Consider the following 26773-nt stretch of genomic DNA (forward strand, 5'->3'; position numbering starts at 1 on the left):
CAATCTGATTAATAGTCACTCGTGAGGAACGGTATCAACAGCCTTCTGGAAATCTAAGAATATGGAATAGATCTGAGATCCCTTGTCGACAGCACTCATTACTTCGTGGGAATAAAGAGCTAGCTGTGTTGCACAAGAACGGTATTTTCTGAATCGGTGTTGGTACTCTGAAAGGAACCTGATTGGTATACCATCTGGACCGGAAGACTTGCCTTTCTTATGTGATTTGAGTTGATTTCGCAACACGTAAGATAGTGAAACGTGGACAATAAATAGTTTAGACAAAAAGAGAATAGAGGCTTTCGAAATGTGGTGCTACAGAAGGACGCTGAAGATTAGATGGGTAGATCACATACCTAATGAGGAGGTATTGAATAAAATTGGGTAAAAGAGAAATTTGTGGCACAACTTGACTAGAAGAAGGGATCAGTTGATAGTAGATATTCTGAGGCATCAAGGGATCACCAGTCTAGTATTGGAGGGCAGCGCGGAGGGTAGAAATCGTAGAGGGCGACCAAGGGATGAATACACTAAACAGATTCAGAAGGATGTAGGTTGGAGAAGGTACTGGGAGATGAAGAAGCTTGCACAGAATAGAGTAGCATGGAGAGCTGCATCAAACCAGTCTCTGGACGCAAGACCACAACAACAACAACAACAACAACAACAACTAGATTTGTTTGGGCTGACACCAGCTAAACACTGCAAAAACGAAATTGCAAATACCTGCCGAAACACCAGATAAAAAACGTCTGTCGACTGTTCGGACACCCGCTACACTGTAAACAGTAATTGTCCTATCAAGTAATTTGTGCGTACTGCATTTTGAAGGCAGTGCTAGCGAGCTTCTTGAGGCTCAGTGTCACTGGCCCACGCCCTTGGAACACTAAGCAGTAACTAGAGCCGGCGAGTAATGCAATCGATGCGCCGCTATCGAGCCGGCGCGCGCCGCACGTTCGTTGCGTGGCTTATCGCCGTGCGTGTCCCGCTAGCGTATTCGCAGAACGCAGAGCCACCGCGTGTCTCGCATGCTCACTGCTGGCAATGCGTTCGGAGAAGGTCGAAACAGATCGCCCGAGCACCGTACACGTATCACCCCATCGGTGCACAGCTAAACTGCAAAGCATACTCCTCTCTCGTGTGAGTGTCACGTTTAAAATCGGTCCACATTGTAAGCAGGTTCCTTCCCAACTGACACGTAAGAAGCCAACTCACGCGCTACAGACAGTTGCAAGTCATTGACATAAAGGATAACTCCCCCTGTGGATCAGCCTGCTGTCGAAAAACAGGGAGATAGAATTAGCTCTTGCACTCTGTTTTGTTTTGATCGCGCGGAATACGATCGCCTTTTGTTCGGTTTCTGTGGCTGTGGCATCGTCTACTGTTCTGTTGTGTGTTCCTATGTCTGTGTTCTTAGCCGGCCGGTGTGACCGAGCGGTTCTATGCGCTTCAGTCTGGAACCGCGCGACTGCTACGGTCGCAGGTTCGAATCCTGCCTCGGGCATCGATGTGTGGGATGTCCTTAGGTTAGTTAGGTTTAAGTAGTTCTAAGCTCCAGGGGACTGATGACCTCAGATGTTAAGTCCCATAGTGCTCAGAGCCTTTTGAACCATTTTTCTGTGTTATTAGTTCTTCCATAGTAGAGAAGACGAACAAGTGCTCATCGCTCTTAAGGTATGCATGTTAGAGCCCATGTTTCGTATACATTTTTGTCTTGTTTTGCTGTAAGAAACCTGCCCCTAAATCTTGTCAGTGTTTTTTTTGTGGTGGCGGTGGGGGGGGGGGGGGGGGGGAGGACACCTTGTACATACGCACACATTTGGTACAGTGACGTTTGAAAACTGTGTTAGTAAAACGAGTCAGGTCGAAATATGACTTCTTGCAGCCGCAAACGACGGAATAACTCCCAAGGTACTTTGAAGAGAATTGCTATTGCGAAACAGAGGCCACAAAAACAAAAATAAAACGGAAATATTAAATTGCGTATTTTAAAAAGCTTCGTCGCGTGAGGGCTCTACCACACAAATTTTTGATCAACGAACAAAAATTCCATATTCTGAAGTAACAAAATTTCGACTGAGCTAAATGAAAGCGACTAATTCCTGAGGTCGGGACAGTATTTGTATTCGACTTCACACTGGGTATTGTTGCAGTCGTGAGTCTCATGCAACTGTCCACTCTGGTCTGTCCAGTTGAAGCCTTTGCACATCTGCATGACTACCTCCACCCAGCCACGTGAAGCTGTTTACTGCCTTCAAGCCTTGGTGTCCCTCTACAGTATAATTCGCCCCCTCAACCCTCCCCACAAACCACCGCACTGCTTCCATTACCAAGTTATTTACTGATGCTTCAGGATGTATCCTGTCAATCTGTCCTTAATGTTAGTCACGTTCTGGTATGTAGGTCTTCCCTCCGCTCTCCCCCCCCCCCCCCCTTCCTCTCACCATTTGAATCAGTACCTACCCATTAGCTACTCGATGTACTCATCTAACCCTCAGTATTGTGTGTAGTGCCGTATTTCAAAAGCATCTACTCTCTCGTTTGTATTAACTGCGACAGTGACTGCTTTCACTTTCATATAACACTAGACCCCAAACAAATACTCTCAGAAAAACTATACTGAAGATACTAAATATATTGAGTACAGTGCGGAATTATCCTCTTCCTGGCGCTTTTGGTTTTTACCGTAAATCCCTCGCCCTGCGACAGCCGCAGCTTACAAAAATGGTAATATAACGGATGTACAGAATTGTAGACCGACGCTAGAATTATAGATCGACGATGGTAGTGTCCGTCTGCTGCAGGGTCCTACAGCATACCTACAACTGCATCAATATAATTAGACGAAGAAACACTGTATTGTTGGATTATATTATTGATGAGAAATTACTGGAAACAGTAAGAACCGTGAAATACCTCGGAGAAACTGCCCGGAGCGATCTAGAATGGAATAACCACATGAAACTTAAGCCAGAATAACAGATGCCAGGCTGAGTGTCATTGAAAGGGTCTCAAGGAAATGTAATTCATCTAAAAGGAATCGTATATATGAAGACAGTAACTGTTCTCGAAAGAACAGAATACTGTTGATGACCGTGCAGCTTTTCCCTGAAATAAATGATGACTAAATGAAACCCTCAGCTGACGACAGGTGTTGTTGATATACCTCGATGTGGACAGGTGAAAATGTGTGCCCCGACCAGGACTCAAACCCGGGATCTCCTGCTTACATGGCAGACGCTCTATCCATCTTTTTTTTTAATCTCATTTTGTTTGCTTTTGTTCGTTGCCTCTGCTCGGGGCGGACGTCGTAAGACATCCGTTGAAGTTCGTTGTTGATCGATTAGCTAAGTTGTTTTATTACAGAGGGCTGCTAACCCTCTGACCGAACACGCTGAGGTACCGTGCCGGCAAAAAATGTGGAACGCTTCACGATTTTGCGTGTCATCCTTGCGCAGGGACATGCTAATCTTCTCTGTATCGTTCCAATTTTAGTATATGTAGCGCCGAAGCGAGTACATCCATCTGAGCCACCGAGGACACAGATAAATTGCGCGACTGCAGGGAGGTATCCCTTGCACGCTTCCCGTGAGACTCACATTCCCAACTGTCCACAATTCTACATATGTAATGTAGCTTATAGACATTTGCCCATCCACTCATTACTCGCGCACGCTTTGGCGATTCCCGTAGGAGTTTGGGCAACCTGTGCGCATTCGCACAGACGAAGGTCAATGGCTGGGTAGCCTTTAACTGCAGTCGCGCTATTTATCTGTGTCCTCGGTGGCTCAGATGGATAGAGTGTCTGCCATGCAAGCAGGAGATCCCGGGTTCGAGTCCCGGTCGGGACACACATTTTCAGCTGTCCACATCGAGGTATATCAACAACACCTGTTGGCAGCTGAGGGTTTCATTTAGTCATCATTTATAAAAGGAATCGCTTAAAAAGGCATTCAACCGTTTCTGGAGTGCTCAACAGTGTGGCACGTTTGCAAGACTGGAAGAGGCATTAAAGAATAGCGCGTTTCGTCAGGGAATAGTTTCAAAAGCGCGAGAGCGTTATATGGGATGCTCAACAAACTCCAGACGCTTAGAGAGAGACATTCATAACGAAGACTGCTTCTGTTGACACTCAGAGTGTACTTGCAGGAAGTGTAGAGCAGCATGTTACTTCCTTCCATATACGTCTCGATAAATCAGTGTAAGAAAATCATAGAAATTGGAGCTCATTTCATGACCTACAGACAATCGCCCTTCGCACACACCATTCGCAAATGGAACTGGAGACGGATGCTGTAGTGCTACCAGAAATACCGTCCCCGGAAAACTACAAGATTGCTTGCCAATTATTTGTGTAGATTTAGGAGTGTGACCTTAGTGTAGGTGAATATTGGGAATGTGGTATTGTATCTGCTTTGTTGGTGTGTGTGTGTGTGTGTGTGTGTGTGTGTGTGTGTGTGTGTGTGTGTGTGTGTGTGTGTGTGTGTCTGAGAGAGAGAGGGAGGGGGGAGGAAGGAGGCAGAGAGAGAGAGAGAGAGAGAGAGAGAGAGAGAGAGAGAGAGAGAGAGAGAGAGAGAGAGAGCTCGAAACAGTCCGAACTTGTGATCCGTCTGTAATGACATCGACGTCGAAGGGACGTTAAACTGCAACCTCCTTTCCTTCCTCTCCCACACGACGGACGGTCTACCGTCAAAAGTGCTATTTCCCTCGCTACATGAAACAATACAGAGCGTCGACACCCAGTATTTATGCTAGACTGCGGCGTAACGCCGAAATGACAGTAGCAAAATAAGACTTCTAAGACCATAAGCGGAGTAAGCCCGTTCTTTTAACATTCCAGACGAGATCAGCACGTTATCCAGGATACTGGCGCAAAGTCTGTTTTTAGGATTGTTCGCCACCACCTCTTTCGTTGCCGGCCAAATACTGATAGTGAAAGATTTATCCACCAGCAGGATTCGAACCAGTTACGTTTGAGTGGAACCCCACCGGATAATGAGCCCCAGCGTTTGGGACCTACAGTGCGAAAATACAGTTTGAAGGTTGGGAGATGTCACCCTTTTCATTTCCTGTAGTAAGTAAATGAAGATGCTATGTCTGATAAATTACGTGAAATATATCACCGTATTACTTTAAAGAACTACTTGAAGTGGATTTGGGAGACCTTGTGAAAGATCGCTAACAACCTCGTTAATTGTCGAAGCCTGCTAACCGTTCGCTGCAATGCGGCATAAAATATGTGATAAATACGTCCAGAGAGGTTCTGAAACGCTTAAACGGTACATTCGTTATCGTACGGCACGTGAAACCTAATACCGGAACGACCTGTTTTACTGAAAATGCCAAGCCTGTGTGAAACCAAGTAGTCTGTAGAAAGGATGAGGAGACATTTACGGCAGGGATTTCGAAGTAGCGCTTCGGGGGAACAGAGTACGCAGAGGTGTGGATCCCACGTCTTGCGGAAGTTTACCCTGGAGGTAACACCAAAGGCAAACACGGCCAAGCGCGAGGGCAACCGTAACACCGCATCCGCTGAGGAACCCTCAGTTGCGGATTTCGTATCGAAATAAACTCGCGCCGACGTATTTCAAGCGTGTCTGTCACTGCACTGACAGCTTAGATGCAGCGGTAACAACAAAGGATTGGTTGTACTGATTCTGATACGGGTACTGAGTTCCCACCTGGCATATCCGGAGCTATGTTTGTCTGGGTGGAGACGCCCATGGCATTAGTATCTCATCGCCATGAGTTGTTTCGTCTGCCTGACTTAAGTTCTTCACTAGTTGATACGTCAAGATCCTTAGCTGTAAGTGTCGTACGTATGTTTACGTTGTAATATAAGTCGACACATGCAAGGAAAACCAGTCCCTTGTACGCACTGCTCGCCAGTTATGCAAAAATTATGGCTCCCAACAGGCAGATACAACAACAAATAGATAAACATGTAATTATGAGATAATAAAAATTAACAAGTAATCTAATTCAAAAATTTACACAACATTAGGCGCTGAAAATGACGTTGTGCTTCAATGCAGTCCCGCGCGCGCCCTAACGTGTTAATATACTACTGGTCATTAAAATTGCTACACAACAAAGATGACATGCTACAGAAGCTAAATTTAACCGACAGGAAGAAGATACAGTGATTTGCGAATGATTAGCTTTTCAGAGCATTCACACAAGGTTGGCGCCGGTGGCGACACCTATAACGTGCTGACATGAGGGAAGTTTCCAACCGATTTCTCATACACAAACAGCAGTTGACGGAGTTGTCTGGTGAAACGTTGTTGTGATGCCTCGTGTAAGATGGAGAAATGCGTACCATCATGTTTCCGACTTTGATAAGGTCGGATTGTAGCTTATCGCGATTGGCGTTTATCGTATCGCGACAATGGTGTTCGCGTTGGTCGAGATCCAATGACTGTTAGCAGAATATGGAATCGGTGAGTTCAGGAGGGTAATACGGAAAGCCGTGCTGGATCCCAACGGTCTCGTATCACTAGCAGTCGAGATGACAGGCATCTTATCCGCATGGCTGTAACGGATCGTGCAGCCACGTCTCGATCCCTGAGTCAACAGATGGGGACGTTACAAGACAACAACCATCTGCACGAACAGTTCGATGACGTTTGCAGCAGCATGGACAATCAGCTCGGAGACCATGACTGCGGTTACCCTTGACGCTGCATCACAGACTGGAGCGTCTGCAATGGTGTAGTCAACGACGAGCCTGGGTGCACGAATGACTAAACGTCATTTTTTTCTGATGGATCCAGGTTCTGTTTACAACATCATGATGGTCGCATTCGTGTTTGGCGACATCGCGGTGAACGCACATGGGAAGCGTGTGTTCGTCATCGCCACACTGGCGTATCACCCGGCGTGATGGTATGGGGTGCCATTGGTTACACGTCTCGGTCACCTCTTGTTTGCAATGACGCCACTTTGAACAGTGGACGTAACATTTCAGATGTATTACGACCCGTGGCTCTACCCTTCATTCGATCTCTGCGAAACCCTACATTTCAGCAGGATAATGCACGACCGCAAGTTGCAGGTCTTGTGCGGGTCTTTCTGGATACAGAAAATGTTCGGCTGCTCCCCTGGCCAGCACATTCTCCAGATCTCTCACCAATTGAAAACGTCTGGTCAATAGTGGTCGAGCCGGCCGGTGTGGCCGTGCTGTTCTATGCGCTTCAGTCTGGAACCGCGTGACCGCTACGGTCGCAGGTTCGAATCCTGCCTCGGGCATGGGTGTGTGTGATGTCCTTAGGTTAGTTAGGTTTAAGTAGTTCTAAGTTGTAGGGGACTGATGACCACAGATGTTAAGTCCCATAGTGCTCAGAGCCATTCGAACCATTTGTGCCAGTAGTGGCCGAGCAACTGTCTCGTCACAATACGACAGTCACTACTCTTGATGAACTGTGGTGTAGTGTTGAAGCTGCATGGGCAGCTGTACCTGTAGACGCCATCCAAGCTCTGTTTGAATGGTTCAAATGGCTCTGAGCACTATGGGATTTAACTGCTGTGGTCATCAGTCCCCTAGAACTTAACTACTTAAACCTAACTAACCTAAGGACATCACACACATCCTTGCCCGAGGCAGCATTCGAACCTGCGACCGTAGAGGTCGCGCTGTTCCAGACTGTAGCACCTAGAACTGCTCGGCCACTCTGGCCGGCAAGCTCTGTTTGACTCAATGCCCAGGCGTATTAAGAGCATTATTACTGATAGAGGTGGTTGTTCTGAGTACTGATTTCTCAGGATCGATGCGCCCAGATTGCGTGAAAATGTAATCACATGTCAGTTCTAGTATAATATATTTGTCCAATGAATACCAGTTTATCATCTTCATTTCTTCTTGGTGTAGCAATTTTAATCGCCAATGGCGCATTACGCTTGGAACAAGTCTGCCATATCAGCCCTCAAACTTTCATTACGAATATTGTCCTTCAAGTCTTATAACGTTATTACGTTATTTGCGTACACTTTTCTCTTCAGACTGCCCCACAGATGAAAATCACAAGCAGTTAGGTTTGTTGACAGTCCTCTCTTCTGCGAATCTGTCATCAATTCGTGAGATTGACTCGCGTGAAATGTGACAGCCCGCCTCATCCTGTTTAAAGACAGCATACGTACGTTCTTGGGTAATGGGGGCCAACTGTGGGTAAAATTCTGGCAAGATTCACATATACACAGCAGTGACGCGGCACACCACATTCCGATTTTTTCACAGTGAAGAGGTTCCCCATTAATCGTATAGGGATTGTTCGTTACCAATATCTGGTGTTTCCGAGAGTTCATATTTCAGTCATATCGAACCAGGCTTCATCACTCTAGAAATACAGCAGGGGACCCAACAGTCAACTCTCAGTTGTACATTAATTCACAAGTTTTGCCTTATCTTCTTCCTTCAGTTCTTGAACACACGTAATTTTGTATGGCTTCACCCTTACATGCTGTAAAACATGTTGACAAGACCTACGCGGCACGTTCACTTGTTTCGACAATTTACTTGTCGACTTGTTTGGACTCCGGATCACTCCTGCTGTGGTCGGGGCTCGACTCTTTTTTGCGGTTTCAACTGACCCTGTAAAAGCCACTTTGTCACGAAATTCTGATTACTGCTCTTTGCTGGTGCGGAAACGCGAGGAACCGTCATGCAAAAATGTCCCGCGTTTTCTTACAGGAACTGGTAGATACTTACGCTTCCAGTATTGCGATTCTTTCTTGGAGAAGATAGATCTCGCTGAGAGATTTACTTCACACGTCTTAACCAAGTCACAACGTCTTTCGTACTGACAACACAAAACGTAATCGCAACAGTTTCGAAACAATAGCTGACAACTGGCGGCCGACAATGAGCACTCTACTACACGGGACCGGTTTTTCGTGCGCAGCCCTGTACCACACTTACAGCTAAGGATCTCGATGTATCAACTAGAGACAAAATAGATTATAAAACAGAAGGCCACAGTTACGGATAGTACTCCAAATTTCGTATACACACACTTCACTACCTCGTATAAACAATTTAAAAAAGGTTTTTGTATATTTGAGGATTTTTCGTGACAACAAAACAGGAGCACGAGTTGGGTTATGTTCACTTGCATAAGATTTTGTATTAATCGGTTTTGCTGTGCTTCGAAGAAACTGGAAACAAACAATATAGTTGTTTCATCTTCGTCTTCTTCCTGTGACAGCCGCCGAAAATGCGGTAAGACACTGGACTCACATTCTGGAGGGTGGTGGGTCAATCCTCGTCCAGCCATCCAGATATAGATTTTCAATGGTTTTCCTAATCTGCAAATTCCAGGACGGTTCCTTTGATTGCACTGCCAATTTCAATCTCATCTCTCCCCAGTCCTATCTTGTGCTTCACTTGCGACGACGTGATTGACAACTGGTTGATAAACCACAATCTTCCTTCCTTTCTTCAATTTCTTTGCTTTTCCATCATATGTTGTCGTTCTTGACATAATTCCTACACAGTAAGTATCTTAGATTCCTCACGACGAAAACTACTGTAGCTAAATATGGGCAAGTCACGATTATTCCTAAATAGTACCTCTACGTAGAATTCGCTTCGTAGCACTGGGGCACTATAACACTCTGAGTGTTATGCTGTTCCATAGCTCAATCTCGCTTGATAGGGAAGTCAGTCATATTCAGTACCAAGTATTCCGTTACACTGGTTTCACTTGAAGTTTCAGTTAGTAGTAGCCTGTGAATTCACGCCGGGAACCCCAGCTCGGCTGTGCAGCCGCGGACACTTACAGTCCCTGAGCTGCCAAGCCAACCCAGCGCCATTGGACACAAGTGCGCCCTGAAAGATTAACAGAACCCCTCTGGTCCGATGTAAGCTCGCTTCCCCAGTTCAGTAAAAGGAAATGTTCAAAGCGGAAGATTATCACACGTGTAGACCTGACCCCTCCTGACAGAGCAGGTTGCCCTCAAAACATAGCATTTTCATCCTTCTAGCCACATGAAAAGGAAACCAGAATACAGTTTTTTTTCATTTGAAATGCAAGTAGAGAGTGATAGAGATACAGGGAAACGGAAAATAGTCGTAACCGAGAGGATTGGCTCTAGGGAGAAAAGTAAACATTAGAACTTGAAACGAACGCCAGACAATTAAGTGGGAGTCGAGAGGACATTTTCGTCCCCAGGAAAACTAGAGGTTGACCACAATAAACTAATGTACAGGAAGGAGAACTTTATGAGTGTAACAACAATTCTTATACTGTGAAGTCCACCCGCATCTGAGAGGAACCTCACCCCCCTAAAGCAAGCGGAAAGGAAAATCTCACAGCCGGCCTTGGTGGCCGAGCGGTTCTAGACGCTACAGTCTGGAACCGCGCGACCGCTACGGTCACAGGTTCGAATCCTGCCATGAGCGAGGATGCGTGTGATGTCCTTAGGTTGGTTAGGCTTAAGTAGTTCTAAGTTTTAGGGGACTGATGACCTCAGAAGTTAAGTCCCCATAGTGCTCAGAGCCATTTGAACCATTTTTGAAAATCTCTCAGCTTTAGAATAAGGACATACTTGCTACTGCGTCGAGTTAAACTATTGTTGCTGACCTCGTCGGAGAAGGGCCGCTCCGCGACACCGCCATGGTCCACTGCAGTACTTGCGAAATTGTAAGTTTAAACCAAGTGGCATAATACTTCACAACTTGCAGCCGTCCCACGCTTCGAAATCTCATCAGGTAACATGGTGAGACTGAACCGGCAGCTATTAAGTCGTAGGAAATTTTACTCGACGAGCAATGTTTAGTAAGTTCCACTTTTTCCAGTTTATAATACAGATGCAGACTTGCATTTGCTAATTAGTTGATTTCAAGTACAATTTGTTCCACGCACTTGCATTTTCATATCTAGCCAACGGCCTTGCCGCTGTGGTAACACCGGTTTCCGTCAGATCACCGAAAATAAGCGCTGTCGGGCTAGGCTGGCACTTGGATGGGTGACCGTTCGTTCTGCCGAGCGCTGTGGGCAAGTAGGGCGCACTCAGCCCTCGTGAGGCCATTTTAGGAGCTACTGGATGGGGAAGTAGCGGCTACGGTCACGAAAACTGACAAAGCCCGGGAGAGCAGTGTGCTAACGCCTCCGCATCCTCGTCCAGTGACGCCTGTGGCCTTAGGATGACACGGCGGTCAGTCGGAACCGTTGGGTCTTCAAAACCTGTTAGGACGGCGTTTCTATTTTCACCTTTGAGTAGCGCATTAGAGTCAATTGGTTGCTGTTTTCACCGTCTATTACAGGTGCCCATTTAACTTTATATTCAGACAGAGTTTTTGAGTGTTTGATTTACTGTGGAGTCAGAGGGCACTAAGAGAATCTTTGACCTTTCAATGTCAGATTGCATATTGGAATGGAAATGAAGTAGCCTGATTCTTGACAGAGCGTAGGAGAACGATGTGGGAGACCCGCACCGCCGTACTAGGCAAGGTCCTAATGGAGGTGGTTTGCCGTTGCCTTCCTCCGACCGTAATGGGGATGAATGATGATGATAATGATGATGATGATGATGATAGTGATGAAGACGACACAACACCGAGTCATCTCGGGGCAGCTGAAAATCCCAGACCCCGCCGGCAATCGAACCCGGGACTCCGTGCTCAAGACGCGAGAACGCTACCGCAAGACTACGAGCTGCAGACAGATCGCATATTATGAGCCATTATTTATAATCTAATGTCAGATTACATATTATATGCTCCGACCCTTATCCCAAGCACATATGAATACTTTAACAGTAAGATTTTATGCAATTATGTTCTTAAATGTAATTATACAGGGTGTTTATAAATGAATATCGGGGTTTTAACACTTTATTTATATTTATTATATTAAACTTAGTCATAAATGATATATCAGATGAAAGAGCAACTCAAACAGTTTTACCAAGAAACTTATAAATGTTCAATGTGAGCACCATATGTCACGCGGCACACATCAAGTCTATAGCGGAGTTCTTCCCAAATGTTGATATGTGTGACTTCAGTGATTGTAGCAACAGCTGCTTCAATCCGGTTTCTTAATTCAAGAGGTGTGCTGGTAGCGGAGGCACGTACACATGATCCTTGATGAAGCCGCCAAGGAAAACTCGCATGGCGTTAGGTCGGGTGAACGTGGAGGCCATCCAAAGGAAGCCCTGTCATTGGGCCCCTTGTGGCCTATCGAGCACTTGGGTACAGTGAAGTTTGCAGATTGCGGCGGAAGCAGTGCGCGCTGCGCATTGGCACTGGTGCCAAACACAACTGTTTGAGTTGCTCTTTCATTTGACATATCATTTATAACTTTAAGTTTAATGTAATAAATATTCTAAAGTGCTGAAACCCAGATAATCATTTATAAACACCTTGTATTATATATCAACTGAAAATCATTTTCACCTTTCGTGTACCTACAAATCCCCCACCAGGGCGAACGTGTAAAGGTTTCCGAATATGGCTTTCAGGATGTAGTGTGGCGGCACAGTGATGACGAAAGCATGTATGATTCAGTACACTGGCAAACTGAAGTCAGATATCCGCGGTATGAAACGGAAGCGGTGAAATACGAAGAATGTGAGTCAGTAGATAGTTGTGTAGTTAGTGCGTCGGGAGAAGAGGGAAGAGAGGGAATTTACAGCCGATAGCAGATGGTAGACAAAAGACCATAAGTGCTGATGATATGCCCGTTGGATTCTGTATTAAATGTGCAGAGGAACTGGCCCTTCACCGAGTATCAGTTAACCACAGGTCTCTGGGTCAATGGGGCATGCCGTGTGTACGTCTCCATTTGCATCTACAAGGCGTTTCAGATGTTTTTGCAGATAGTAAAAAATGGTTCAAATGGATCTGAGCACTATGGGACTCAACATCTGAGGTAATCAGTCCCCCAGAACTTAGAACTACTTAAACCTAACTAACCCAAGGACATCATACACATCCATGTCCGAGGCAGGATTCGAACCTGTGACAGTAGCAGTCACGCGGTGCCGGACTGAAGTGCCTAGAACCGCACGGCCACCGCGGCCGGCTGCAATAGTAATATAGACTAATTCGAATATAATGTGTGTCCAATTTTGATTAGTTACTTCGCGCAGAAGGTGTTAATCAAAGTCTAATGATTAGCGGAGTACAATTTGCGTGGCCGGAATATAAACAACTACACCTCCAATATGTTTACGTGGTGCTAGATCAACGCAAGCCCGATCCTGTTTGTTATACACTGGATTACGTAGCACGCTTCAACAACTACACCGCGAAGTGTTTCCGAATATTTGATGAGGGCAGCTACTTGTGGAACGTTTAGTATGCTCGGCATCCCATGTTCCTAACACCATCTAAAATCAGCCAATCCGAAGATGCCTGAATCACGCGAAACGCGTCATTGGTACATAATTAATAATTACAACCCTGCTACCAAGACTGACTGTTCCTCGTAATTTACTGGTTGCTGTACCGTCTCGCTATTACTTGGAAAAAAGTGATGATTAAGTACAAACTAGATTTTCATGATTAATCTCCGAATTCAGTGCTTTTCGGAATTCTCTTGACAACACCAAAAGCAGCTGTAAAAAAAAAAAAAATGTTCAAATGTGTGTGAAATCTTATGGGACTCAACTGCTAAGGTCATCAGTCCCTAAGCTTACACACCATTTAACCTAAATTATCCTAAGGACAAACACACACACCCATGCCCGAGGGAGGACTCGAACCTCCCCCGAGACCAGCCGCACAGTCCATGACTACAGCGCCTGAGACCGCTCGGCTAATCCCTCGCTTCAAGGGTAGCTCTACTGACCATGTAATGGAGTTCTTTTCTGGGGGCAAAAATGGTTCAAATAGCTCTGAACACTATGGGACGTAACTGCTGAGGTCATCGGTCCCCTAGAACTTCGAACTACTTAAATCTAACTAACCTAAGCACATCACACTCATCCATGCCTGAAGCAGGATTCGAACCTGCGTCCGTAGCGGCAGCGCGGTTCCAGACTGTAGCGCCTAGAACCCCTCGGCCACTGTGATGTTTATAGTCCGACGAATTTGTGTCTTACATTTACGTTTTCTTTCTAGACTTTGCCTTTCAAATATCCTCACAGGAAAGAAAAACCTAGCTAGATGGAGTCCGGGGACCGTTGGTGGCGTAGCATCTTTAAGATTTCTTGAAAACTCATGATTGCACACACCTGCAATTAATCCAAAATTTACTACGCAACTGGTTTCAGACTTCAACAGACCATCTTCTGGTGTAGTTCGAAATCGTAATCGGATACAGCAACAAGCATCATACATCATCACGGCACAAGCCAACCGCTCACTGAAACCAGATACAAAAGTAGTAGTTCCACCGTCTCATAATTTCGTGACGAACCACTACACTAATAGTTCATTACACATAGTGAATTTTTTTTCTTTTCCTTATTTCCTTACGATCGTTCAATGACGATACTTCCCTGCACAAATAGCATCATCAGCGAACAGTCTTGCAGTACTGCCCATCATATCTCATAAATCAACAGCGGTATACAGAGTGTCTCTAACGTTTCTGTTCGAACTGAAACATGTAGTTGTGGATCCACAACCGATTACATTGAGGTAGAAAACCAATGATCGGAAATGCATAGACTGTGTTGTGGAAATACACACCCAACATTGTATAACAACAACGTAGCTCATAGAAATTGTTCAAAGTGGCGACCGCCAGTCTCAATGCACGCATGGAAACAGCGCATGAAGTTCTTCCGTACACTCTGAAAGATGCCTGGTGTCTTTTGTACCAGGAGACAGGCAGCTTAGACCGTAGCAAGCACGTCTTCATCCGATTCAACCGGGCTTTCATACACCAACGTCTTGAAGTAAGCCCAGAAAAGCGCCCAGAGGTGTGAGATACAGCAATGGGACAGGGCCTCCCCTTCCAATCCAACGCCGAGAGTAATGTTGTTCGGGTGCTGTCGGACATGTCGAAATAACATCCTTTCACGGACAAGAAGGGATACAGTCTTCAAGATATGTGGCAGCACAACTCCAAGAAACACCGGAGACTGTGGACCAACCAAACGGGAACGCAGAAAATAGGGTCCTATTAGGTGATCTTGCACTCTCGCCGTCCATATGTTGACAGTCGTTGCTGGTGGTCACCGATGTAGCTGGTGTGGGGATTGTCTTCATCCAGACATAGCTGTTGCGTACATCGTCACGGGTGAATGTGGTCTCGTCCGTGAACTGTACGAAGTTCGACGCTACAGCACTGCGATGGCCAATCCATTGACAGAAGTGAACGCCGTGCTCAAAATCTGTTGGTTCCATTGCTTGCATACGTTTTTATGATAGTGGTCCACCAGCACTCTCCACACTGTAGCCTTTAAAGTGTGCGTTTCAGGGGCAAGATGACAGATGCTTATTTCCGGGTGGTGGTACGCGATCCACATCTGCTTAAAGTCTGGTGTTCAGAGAGGTCGGTAACCGTGGCCGGCTCTGTAGCGTGAACCACCCCGTCGCCCTTAAGACAGTATCCACAGAGATATAATTCTAGTTAGGACGTAACTCGTTCGGAAAGGGTTCTTTGTAAATTCCTGTTGCTGTACGGGCACTACATGCGGCCACACTATACGCTGACACGACAAGTCTCGGTGTAACGATATGCACATATAGAGATGGCGGTAGCAGTGCATTGGGGGAGCTATGTTTGTACCCAGATGACTCACGTGAAAAGGTTTCCGACGTGCTTATGTCGCACGTAGGGAATTAACATATTTTGAACCCAGAAGGTCATTTCGGTAGTCGTTAGGTGTCAAGTGTTTGCCGAGAATACCACAGTTCATACACTATCAGTCACCAAGGGCAGCGCAGTGGCCGACGACCTTCACTTAACGACTGAGAGCAGCGGCGTTTGCGTAGAGTTGCCAGTGCTAACAGACCAGCACCATCTGCTTAAGGTCTGGTGTTCAGAGAGGTCGGTAACCGTGGCCGGCTCTGTGGCGTGAACGACCCCGTCGCCCTTAAGGCAGTATCCACAGAGATATAATTCTAGTTAGGACGTAACTCGTTCGGAAAGGGTTCTTTGTAAATTCCTGTTGCTGTACGGGCACTACATGCGGCCACACTATACGTTGACACGACAAGTCTCGGTGTAACGATATGCACAAATAGAGCTGGCGGTAGCAGTGCATTGGGGGACCTATGTTTGTACCCAGATGACACGTGAAAAGGTTTCCAAAGTGATTATGTCGCACGTAGGGAATTAACATACTTTGAACCCAGAAGGCCATTTCGGTAGTCGTTAGGAAACTCAGTATTCCGAGATCCACAGTGTCAAGTGTTTGCCGAGAATACCAAAGTTCATACACTACCCCTCACCAAGGGCAGCGCAGTGGCCGACGACCTTCACTTAACGACTGAGAGCAGCGGCGTTTGCGTAGAGTTGCCAGTGCTAACAGACCAGCAACACCGCGTGAAATATCCATAGAAAACGAACGCATCCGATACGAGAGTGCGGCGAAATTTGGAGTTAATGGGCTATGACAGCAGACGACCGATGCGAGTGCCTTTGCTAACAGCACGACGCCGCCTGCAGCGCCTCTCTTGAGCTCGTGACCGTATCGGTTGGACCGTAGACGACGGGAAAACTGCGGCCTGGTCAGATGAGTGCCCATTTCAGGTGGTAATAGCTGATGGTAGAGTTCGAGTGTGGCGCAGACCCCGCGCAGCCATGGACCCAAGTTGCAAACAAATCAATGTGCAAACTGATGGTAGGTCCATAATGTTGTATGCTGTGGTCACCTGGAACTGACTGAGTCTCCTGGTCCAGCTGAACCGATCGTTAACTGGAAATGGTGATATCCCGCTACATGGAGACCATTTGCAGCCATTCATGGACTTCACGTACTTAAATAACGGTGGAGTTTTCATGGATGACAATGCACCATGTCACCGAGGCGCAACTGCTTTCGATTGGTTTGAAGAACAATCTGGAACATTTGATTGAATGATATGGCCAGCCAACATGAATCTCATCTAACATTTATGGGACAGAATCGAGAGGTCAGTTCGTGCACAAAATTCTACACCGGCAACACTTTCGCAATTATGGACGACAATAGAGGCAGTTTTATCTCTGATAAGATTCGCTGATGACATTGCTTTCCTGAGTGAAAGTGAAGAAGAATTACTGGATTTGCTGAATGGAATGAACGCTCTAATGAGTACAAAATATGGACTGACAGTAAATCGAAGAAAGACGACAGTAAAGAGAAGTACCAGAAATGAGAATAGCACGAAACCTAACACCAGTGTTGATGATAGCGATGTAGATGAAGTTACGGGGGACGTTGATGAAATTGACCAAAAATGTCAATTTTCGATTTATTTTTTATTTGTTAGTACAACTCATGGACAATAAGTTCCCAAAGGTTCAGTGTTGATATCGCATCCGAAGTGCCTTAAAATTTAATTAAAAGTGTGACGCGGCCTCCCTGCCACGCCAAGTTCAGAGGGACTACAACCCTTACATTCACAAAGAGAAGTTTCGAAATTCTATCCTGGATCTTGTCAAGCGCAGGTTTCTAGCCGATCCTGGACTTCTCAAAAAGGGCGTGCATGACAAAACCCAAAATCCGAATGAGTCTCTAAATTCACTCATATGGAAACGATGCCCTAAAAACACATTTGCATCTGCTATAGTTGTCAGAGTTACCGCTTATGATGCAGTTATTGTATTTAATGATGGAAACGTCAGGAGAATGAAGCTATTAGAAAGAATGGGCTTCTAGGAAATTTTACTCATTCTGAGAAAAATAGCTTTACAGCGCGTCTCTGCAACTGAAAAGTCAGTTTAAGACCTGGTAAAGGAAAGAAGACCGACAACAAGAAACCAGAAGAGAGCCCTTGAAGGGAAAGACGACCCAGAGTACAAATTTGGTGCCTTCTGAAGAAGTGACATAAGGATAAAAGTTAGGTTGAACTTCAAATTGCGTTTCCTGAAAAGTATGTTTCTTAAAGTTTATGTACCTTTCCCTCAGATTCTATGAATGCTAAATTATGAAATTTTGTGCACATATTTCTATAAATCTAATAAACGTTGTCTCAACAGCAAATTTTGAAATTCTGATTGCAAGCTGAGTTATACGGCAAAGTGCTTGGAATTTTGCATGAATTTAAAATTATACTTGTGGAATTATAATTTAAAAATTATGAAAATTCTATTTGATTTATTCCAAAAAACCTTATGAGAGAAGCTTACAACAAATAAAGAGATGAAATAGAGAAATTTTTGTAGAAATCTCTTGAATACTTTCTGAGAAAAAGGAACATGCATTATTTTTTGAAAAGAAAACTTCAAATTTCATTCAAAAAAAGCTGAATATATATAATGAAAGGATTTTATATGTAAATGTGTTACTTTCATGTAGAGCGTGCTACAAAATTTCATTGCCATATATCCAAAACTGTGGATTTGGTGCATTTTTGAAATGGTGTGTGTTTTTCATCAACGTCCCCCCTTAAGGAATTCTGCTTCCCAGGCAGCAAAATAACCAATGACGGACGGTAGAAGGTGGACATGAAAAGCAGACCAAGCACTGGCAAAAACGGCATTCCAGTCCAAGCGAAATATCAAACATAGGACTTAATTTGAGAAAGAAATTTCTGAGATGTACGTTTGGAGCACAGCACTATATGGTAGTATAAACATGGACTGTGGGAAAACCGTAACAGAAGAGAATCAAAGCACCTGAGGTGTGGTGCCAGAGAAGAACGTTGAAAATTAGGTGGACTGATGGGTTATGGAACGAAGATGTTCTCCGTAGAACCGGAGAGGGAATAAATATATGGAAAACGCTGACAAAAAGAAGGGACAGGATGGTACGTCATCTGCAAACGTATCAGTAAATAATTTGTAAGAGTACTAGAGGGAGCTGCAGAGGGTAAAAACTGTGGATGAAGACAGGGATTGGAATAGATCCAGCAAATAATTGAGGACGTAGGTTGCAAGTGCTACTCTGAGATGAAGAGGCTGGCACAGGAGAGGAATTCGTGGCGGACCGCATCAAACCAGGCAGAAGACTGATGAGTCAAAACAAAAAAGAGGCAGCACGGCTCATTATTTCTGCAGGCGACTTCAAACGACTTGTTGAGTCCACGACACATCCAGCTGCTGCACGATGTCGGGCAAAAGGAGGTCCGACAAGATATCAGATGCAATCCCACAACTTCTGTCACCACAGTGAATATTAAATGCGTGACTGCCAATTCTCGTGACGAGTATCTCACCATGAACATGTCACGAGCTGTCTGATGCAAAGGACAACTGACACCATGGATAGTGGTGTGCTGGGGCACAGGTTAATGCGCCGGTGCGATGCATGCGGTCGTCGCGTAACACACGTGCTGTGAGGTACGCTGTACGTACACTACTGGCCATTAAAACTGCTACAGACGCGAAATTTAACCGGCAGGAGGAATATGCTGTGATATGCAAATGATTAGCTTTTCAGTGCATTCACACAAGGTTGGCGCCGGTGGCGACACCTACAACGTGCTGACATGAGGAAAGTTTCCAACCCATTTCTCATACACAAACAGCAGATTACCGGCGTTGCCTGGTGAAACGTTATTGTGATGCCTCGTGTAAGGAGGAGAAATGCGTACCATCATGTTTCCGACTTTGATAGAGGTTGGATTGTAGCCTATCGCGATTGCGGTTTATCGTATCGAGATGCAATGACTGTTAGCAGAATATGGAATCAGTGGGTTCAGGACGGTAATACGGAACGCCGTGCTGGATCCCAACGACCTCGTATCACTAGCAGTCGAGATGACAGGCATCTTAGCTGCATGGCTGTAACGGATCGTGCAGCCACGTCTCGGTCCCTGAGTCAACAGATGGGTACGTTTGCAAGACAACAACCATCTGTACGAACAGTTCGACGACGTTTGCAGCAGCATGGACTATCAGCTAGGAGATCGTGGCTGCGGTTACCCTTGACGCTGCATCAAAGACAGGAGCGCCTGCGATGGTGTACTCAACGACGAACCTGGGTGCACAATGGCAAAAAGGCATTTCTTCGAATGAATCCAGGTTCTGTTTACACAATCATGGTGGTCGCATCCGTGTTTGGCGACATCGCGGTGAACGCACATTAGAAGCGTGTATTCGTCATCGCCATACTAGCGTGTCACCCGGCGTGGTGGTATGGGGTGCCATTGGTTACACATGTCGGTCACCTCTTTTTCGCATTGACAGCACTTTGAACAGTGGACGTTACATTTCATACGTGTTACGACCCGTGGCTCTACCCTTCATTGGATCCCTGCGAAAGCCTACATTTCAGCAGGATAATGCACGACCGCATGTTGCAGGTCCTGTACGGGACTTTCTGGATACAGAAAATGTTCGACTGATCTCTCACCAATTGAAAACGCCTGGTCAATGGTGGCCGAGCAACTGGATCGTCACAATACGCCAGTCACTACTCTTGATGAACTGTGGTATCGTGTTGAAGCTGCATGGGCAGTTGTACACGCCATCCAAGCGCTGTTTAACTCAATGCTCAGTTGTATCAAGGCCGTTATTACGGCGAGAGGTGATAGTTCTGGGTACTGATTTCTCAGGATCTATGCACCCAAATTGCGTGAAAATGTAATCACATGTCAGTTCTAGTCAAATATATTTGTCCAATAAATACCTGTTTATCAGCTGCATTTCTTCCTGGTGTAGCAATTTTAATGGCCAGTAATGTAATACGTCTGTTCGGTTGTCAGGGGTGTACGCTGTTTATCGCCCACTGCCTGTTGTAGTGCACAACAGACACCAGGGATCTTTGCGAGACAGTCATAACTGCACGCGGCGTTGTAATACATGCATTGAGACTAGCTGCCGTCGCTTTTAACTGTTGCTATGAGCTACTTTATTGTTATGCAGTGTAGCCGGCCGCTGTGACCGAGCGGTTCCAGGCGCTTCAGTCCGGAAGCGCGCAGCGGCTACGGTCGCTGGTTTGAATCCTGCCTCGGGTATGGTTGCGTGTGATCTCCTTAGGTTAGTTAGAGGACTGATGACCTCAGATGTCCCATAGTGCTTAGAGCCATTTGAACCATTTTTTTATGCAGTGTACACTGCGTATGTTTATAAGGCACAACGTACGTATTTCCGACCATTGGTTCCCTTTCCCACCTGTTTGAATTTGACCGAAAACGTTTGAGACACCCAGTAGAGACGACTACGGTTGTCGGAAGAGCAGCGGACGGGCAGCGCCGGCGTGTTAGTGGTCAGTCCCGCGCCGCCTTGACCTGCAGCCGCTCTTTATTAATTGCGAGCCCCGCTCGTCAGCTGGTGCGGCGCGGCGCGGCCCAGTTTCGCTGCCGCCGGCAGGTGGCAGCAGCGGCGCCGCGGCGGTTGAAGTCAGCGCTATTCCGGGAGCCGCGCGTGGGAGTTCGCGTCGCTGCCACGTCGCGTCGCCCTCCGCATACAAAGTGCGAGTCAGCCAGCGGCTCCGCTTGCTGCACGCACCCTATAATTTCTCCTGCCTGTCTGCACTCCAATATACAGCGTCGCTCGATGCTCAGCTTTCGTATTGGTACTTGGGTCCAAACCAGTGTCGCTTCTTTCCGACAATGGTCTAACACAACAATCTAAGCAGCATACACGCTGTAAGGATGGCGGTCATCACTGAAACTACCGGCTTGCGGTTATACCGGTTTTTTTCGTCGGTAGTTTAACCTGACTGTTAAAACCGCTCAAAGCAATCGGTTTCTGAAATAACCAATTTTTGGTTTTTTATTGATATTATTTCCAGTAATGAACGTATACTTCAAAGACTGAAAATTTCTAATGAAGTTGATGGAGTAGGAGATCTTAATCGATAAGGGTGTATATCTCTTTATATTTGATGAATTATTCTGATTCAATTCTACCCTTGAATGACGTTTACTAATTTTCTATCTTCATAGTCGCAGAATCCTCGCGCAAAGTAGTTTCATGCAATAGCTATGCCATGAGCGCATAATTCTTTGTAGTACTCTCTCTGGTGGTTGTTAGAAAAAAGCTTTCGAGATTGCCTTCGTGCCGATTAGCCTGAGCATTAAGGTGTGCAACAATTTACATTATTTTACATTTGAGAATTAATGATATTCATCGATATATTGCGTGGTTGTTAATCAGAAGGGCACTTGCGAAAGACAGGATACGAACCTGCATTTAATAATCCAAGACCTCCATTACTTCTTCGGAAGGTTAAACTTCATCAAAGCCAAATATCTGCTTGATCTGAGGTTTCCCGACTGATTATACAATGCTCCCAAAAATACGAGGCATTTTATTTGTACAGATTAGCAGACTGCCGCAAAGCACGAGCCTGCAAAGAAGAAGAATCATCGTCTGATTTCATTGTAACAAGTAAAATTTCTGAATCATTTTCAGTGAATGTGTTTCCTGTTATGAATGATTGATTGCTCGAACGAATTGAGAACTACATAACTACATAATTACATAGATAGGAGGAAAAATTACAAGGGCAGAAATCGGTCACAGTGTCTCCAACAAAGACGGCGAAGGTGAAGGAGAGGAGCGGAGACGTGCGAGAAAGGTCACAAGTTGATGATTTTCTTGCATCGTCACTTATGGATGCTATCAATTTCTCATCCAGAAGCAATCACAAAATTAATGGTCCAGTTCTTATTCCAAGTCTGTAGCATGTCAACAAAATTATCTACATCTATACTCTGCAAACCACCGTGAGGTGCATGGCAGATGGTATGTACCATTGTACCAGTTATTAGGATTTCTTCCTGCCCCGTTCATGTATGGAACACGGGAAGAAAATTGTTTGAATGCCTCTATGCGTGCAGGAATTATTCTAATCTTATCCTCACGATCCCTATGTGAGCGATACTTGGGGGGTTGTAGTATATTCCTGGTGTTCATTTAAGGCCAGTTCTTGAAATTTCGTTAATAGACTTTATCGAGATAGTTTACGTCTATCATATCAAGAGTCTTCCACTTCAGTTCCTTTAGCATCAGTGATACTCTCCCACGGATTAAGCAAACCTGTGACCATTCGTGCTGCCCTTCTCTGTATAAGTTAAATACTACACGTTAGTCCTATCTGGTACGGGTCGCACAGACTTCAGCAATACTCTACGATGGGTCCCCAAGTCACTTGTAAGCAGTCTCCACAGTAGAAGACTGATTGTACTTCCCCAGTATTCTACCGACGAACCGAAGTCTACCACCTGCTTTACCTGCGACTGAACGAACCTATGTGACCATTCCAGTTCATATTCCTAGAAAGTGTTACGCCCAGGTATTTGCCGATTCCAACAGTGACTCACTGTTATTATAGCCATAGTACACTACATTCTTCTTTAGTTTTACATTTCTGAACATTTAAAGCAAGTTGCCAATCTTCGTACCACTTGGAAATCTTATCAAGATCGACTGAATAGTTATGCAGCTTCTTTCAGAGAGTACTTCATTATAAATAAATGCAGCATATGCAAAAAGTCTGATTTTACTATTAACATTGTCTGCGAGGTCATTAATATACAACATGAACAGCAAGGGTCCCAACACACTTCCCTGTAGCACACGCGAAGCTACTTCTGCAACTCACGATGCGCCTCCCTCCAAGATAATATGCTGTGTCCTTTCTACCAAAAACGTTCACAATCCAGTCACAAATTTCACTTGATACCCCACATGATCGTAATTTTAACAAGTTAAGGTAGGGTACTGAGTCAAATGCTTTCCATAAATCAAGAAATATGAGTACTGCATCCACATGTTTGCCTTGATACAAACTTTCAGTATATTTGAGAAAAGTGCGAGTTGGGTTCCAAGTGATCGACGTTTTCGAAATCCATGCTGGGTGACACTGAGGAGGTCATTCTGTTAAGATACCTATTTAAGTTTATGCTCAGAATATGTTCAAAGATTCTAGGTATATCAATCAAATTCATCTTCTTATGCAAATAATATTGTGAATGTTTTCTTCTTATATGATGTCGCAACTTTCTTGTCCGTTCTCTCATTTTTAATTTTTTAAAGCAAATGGAGCATTCTACTTAAGAACCAACACACATAGTAAGATAGTTACAGACTTGGAATGGTGCCTTTCTGCAATATAACCGATCTTCGAGGACGACGACGAGAAACTATCATACAAACTAGATGTGGTTAAGTTCAAAAATGGTTCTGAGCAGTATGGGACTTAACATCTTAGGTCATAAGTCCCCCAGAACTTAGAACTACTAACCTAAGGACATCACAGATATCCATGCCCGAGGCAGGATTCGAACCTGCGGCCGTAGCAGTCCCGCGGTTCCGGACTGCAGCGCCTAGAACCACATAGATACCGCGGCCGGCAGATGTGGCTAAGTCTTGCACACTATACGTGTAATCATTGCGTCTAATAGGTCGCAACACATGGTGACAGGCACATTATTGTTTAGCAATGCTGTACCGATTCTTATGTCATGTGTTCGTTGCTAGATTCTGAACGTCGGCGTTCTTGTAAAAAATGCGCTGATCGCTTTACCCATTGTCTATAATAAGCCGATATTTCAAAGCAAACGAAATTTTACGAATAAACAATACGCTTTTATAAAAAATGTTTCATTTGAAAACTACAAAAGGAATAGCATATTGATATGCTACTTTTTTACTCAGTTGTTAGTAAAAATGAAAAAAAAAACTGTTACAATCGAGACTAAACAAATGCCGAAAAATACAGTCCATTGAGATCTGAAATAGCGGTATTGGTCGGTTGTTCCCGCCTCTATCAGGCTCACGTTAGGGCTACGTTCACAAGACAGAAAGTTGAGGAGCGTTTTCCTACCCTACGTTTAGACATTGAACTTATAACCGCTCAAGTGATAGAGCGCTAACGCAGCGTTTACGCACAAAGTCTCTATACAGACAAACGCGCGTTCACGCGCTGTTAAAAAGACAGATGGCGCATGTGTGACCGCGCGTTTTCTTCGTGACCGGATGTATTTTCTGCGTATTTATGTTATTTTTCCTTTGTTGGAGTTGCGAATAATGAGTGAAACAGAAAGCGATTATTTTGGAATAACGCGTTCGAATTGCATAAATCTAAATTTTGGGCCTGGCGATCTTGGGAAGAACTGGTTTCCGTGTTCTGCCCGGGAAATGACTAAGAAAAAGGAAAACTATACACAAGAAAAACTTTATCACTAAAATGACATTTTCCTTCGTGTCACATGATCTGCATGTTGAAGTACACCTACATCAACAAAGCAGTTGTCCGCTAATGAAGTGAGTCGTTTATTTATACCTGAAATATATCTTCGTGTTTAAACCCCTCTCTCATGCGAACATAGTTGTACAGTACTGTAATCGGTTTTTACAAGGTGTTCGGCTCAATCCACAACTAATGGGCAATGTAGACTGAAGTGACAAAAGTCATGGCATACCTTCTAATATCGCGTCGTACCTCCTGTCGTTTGGCACAGTGCAGCAACTCGACGTGGCATGCACTCGACAAGTCGTTGGAAGCTCCTGCACACTGAGCCATACTTCCTCTATAACCGTCCATAATCGCGAAAGTGTTGCGGGTGCAGGGTCGTTTGCACTAACTGACCTCTCGATTCTATCACATAAATGTTCGAAGGGATTCATGCCGGCCGGTCTGGCTGGCTAAATCATTCGCCCGAACTGCCCAGAGTGTTCTTCAAACCAATTGCGAACACTTGTCTGCCAGTCACATGGCACATTGTCACCCATAAAAATTCGTCGTTGTTTGGGAACAAGTAGGCGGACATACCATTTGCAGTCAGTGATCGATGCAGTTGGACCAGTCGACCTAGTCCAGTCCATGTAAACACAGCCCCCGCCGTTATGAAGCTACAACCAGTTTGCACATGCCTTGTTGACAACTTGGGCCCATGGCATCATTGGGTCTTCTTCACACTCGAAATCTACTATCAGCTCTTAATAACTAAAATCGGCACTCATCTGACCAGGCTACGGCTTCCCATTCGTCTACGTTCCATCCGATGTCCACATAACCTACCGGATACGTTCTTCATACGTCTCACATTGATTTCTGCTGTTATTTCATCCAGTGTTGCTTATATATTAGCACTGACAACTCTACGCAAACGTTGCTAACTAGGTCGTCCATGGTGAAAAGTAATGCCTGAAATTTGGTATTCTCGGCACAATCTTGACTCTGCGGATCTCGGAATACTGAATTCGCTAACAATTTCCGAAATGGATTGTCCCTTGCGTCTAATCCAGCTACCATTGAAAGTCTGTTAATTTCCGTCTCCTGGCCACAAGCACGGCAGAAACTTTTCACATAAATCATCTCAGTGCAAAATACAACTTCGCCAAAATACTATATTTTTATATCTTGTGTGAGCGATACCACCTCCTTTTGTATAAGTGCGTAACGCTGTCCCATGACTTGTCTCTTATTACACACTGTACCAAAAGAGCACTCAACATACCAACCTGTTAAAGTTAGCTGACAGTTAAATATCTTTCTTCCGTAAGTAATTAGTATTCCGTTGTAGGTTCTCATTAAATTTTCAATCAGCTTAATGCGTCATCGGCCGGCCGCGGTGGCTGTGCTGTTCTGGCACTGCAGTCCGGAACCGCGGGACTGCTACGATCGCAGGTTCGAATCCTGCCTCGGACATGGATGTGTGTGATGTCCTTAGGTTAGTTAGGTTTAAGTAGTTCTAAGTTCTAAGGGACTGATGACCTCAGATGTTGAGTCCCATAGTGGTCAGAGCCATTTGAATCATTTGAACCAATGCGTCATC

General features: G+C 45.1%; 1 protein-coding gene and 2 non-coding genes across 3 annotated transcripts in view; 1 reads left to right on the top strand and 2 right to left on the bottom strand.

Moving 5' to 3' along the window:
• The window catches only part of LOC126278964 (muscle-specific protein 300 kDa), a 1270985-nt gene that overhangs the window by 898103 nt on the left and 346109 nt on the right, over positions 1-26773 (bottom strand). The window lies entirely within an intron of this gene.
• On the bottom strand, positions 3414-3519 carry LOC126279732 (U6 spliceosomal RNA). Its single transcript, XR_007551196.1, has one exon. It is a non-coding gene; the product is annotated as a U6 spliceosomal RNA (small nuclear RNA).
• Positions 3777-3851, top strand: Trnaa-ugc (transfer RNA alanine (anticodon UGC)). Its single transcript has one exon. It is a non-coding gene; the product is annotated as a tRNA-Ala (tRNA).

This window comes from Schistocerca gregaria, chromosome 6 (assembly GCF_023897955.1).
Source record: "Schistocerca gregaria isolate iqSchGreg1 chromosome 6, iqSchGreg1.2, whole genome shotgun sequence".
Classification (NCBI taxonomy): domain Eukaryota; kingdom Metazoa; phylum Arthropoda; class Insecta; order Orthoptera; family Acrididae; genus Schistocerca; species Schistocerca gregaria.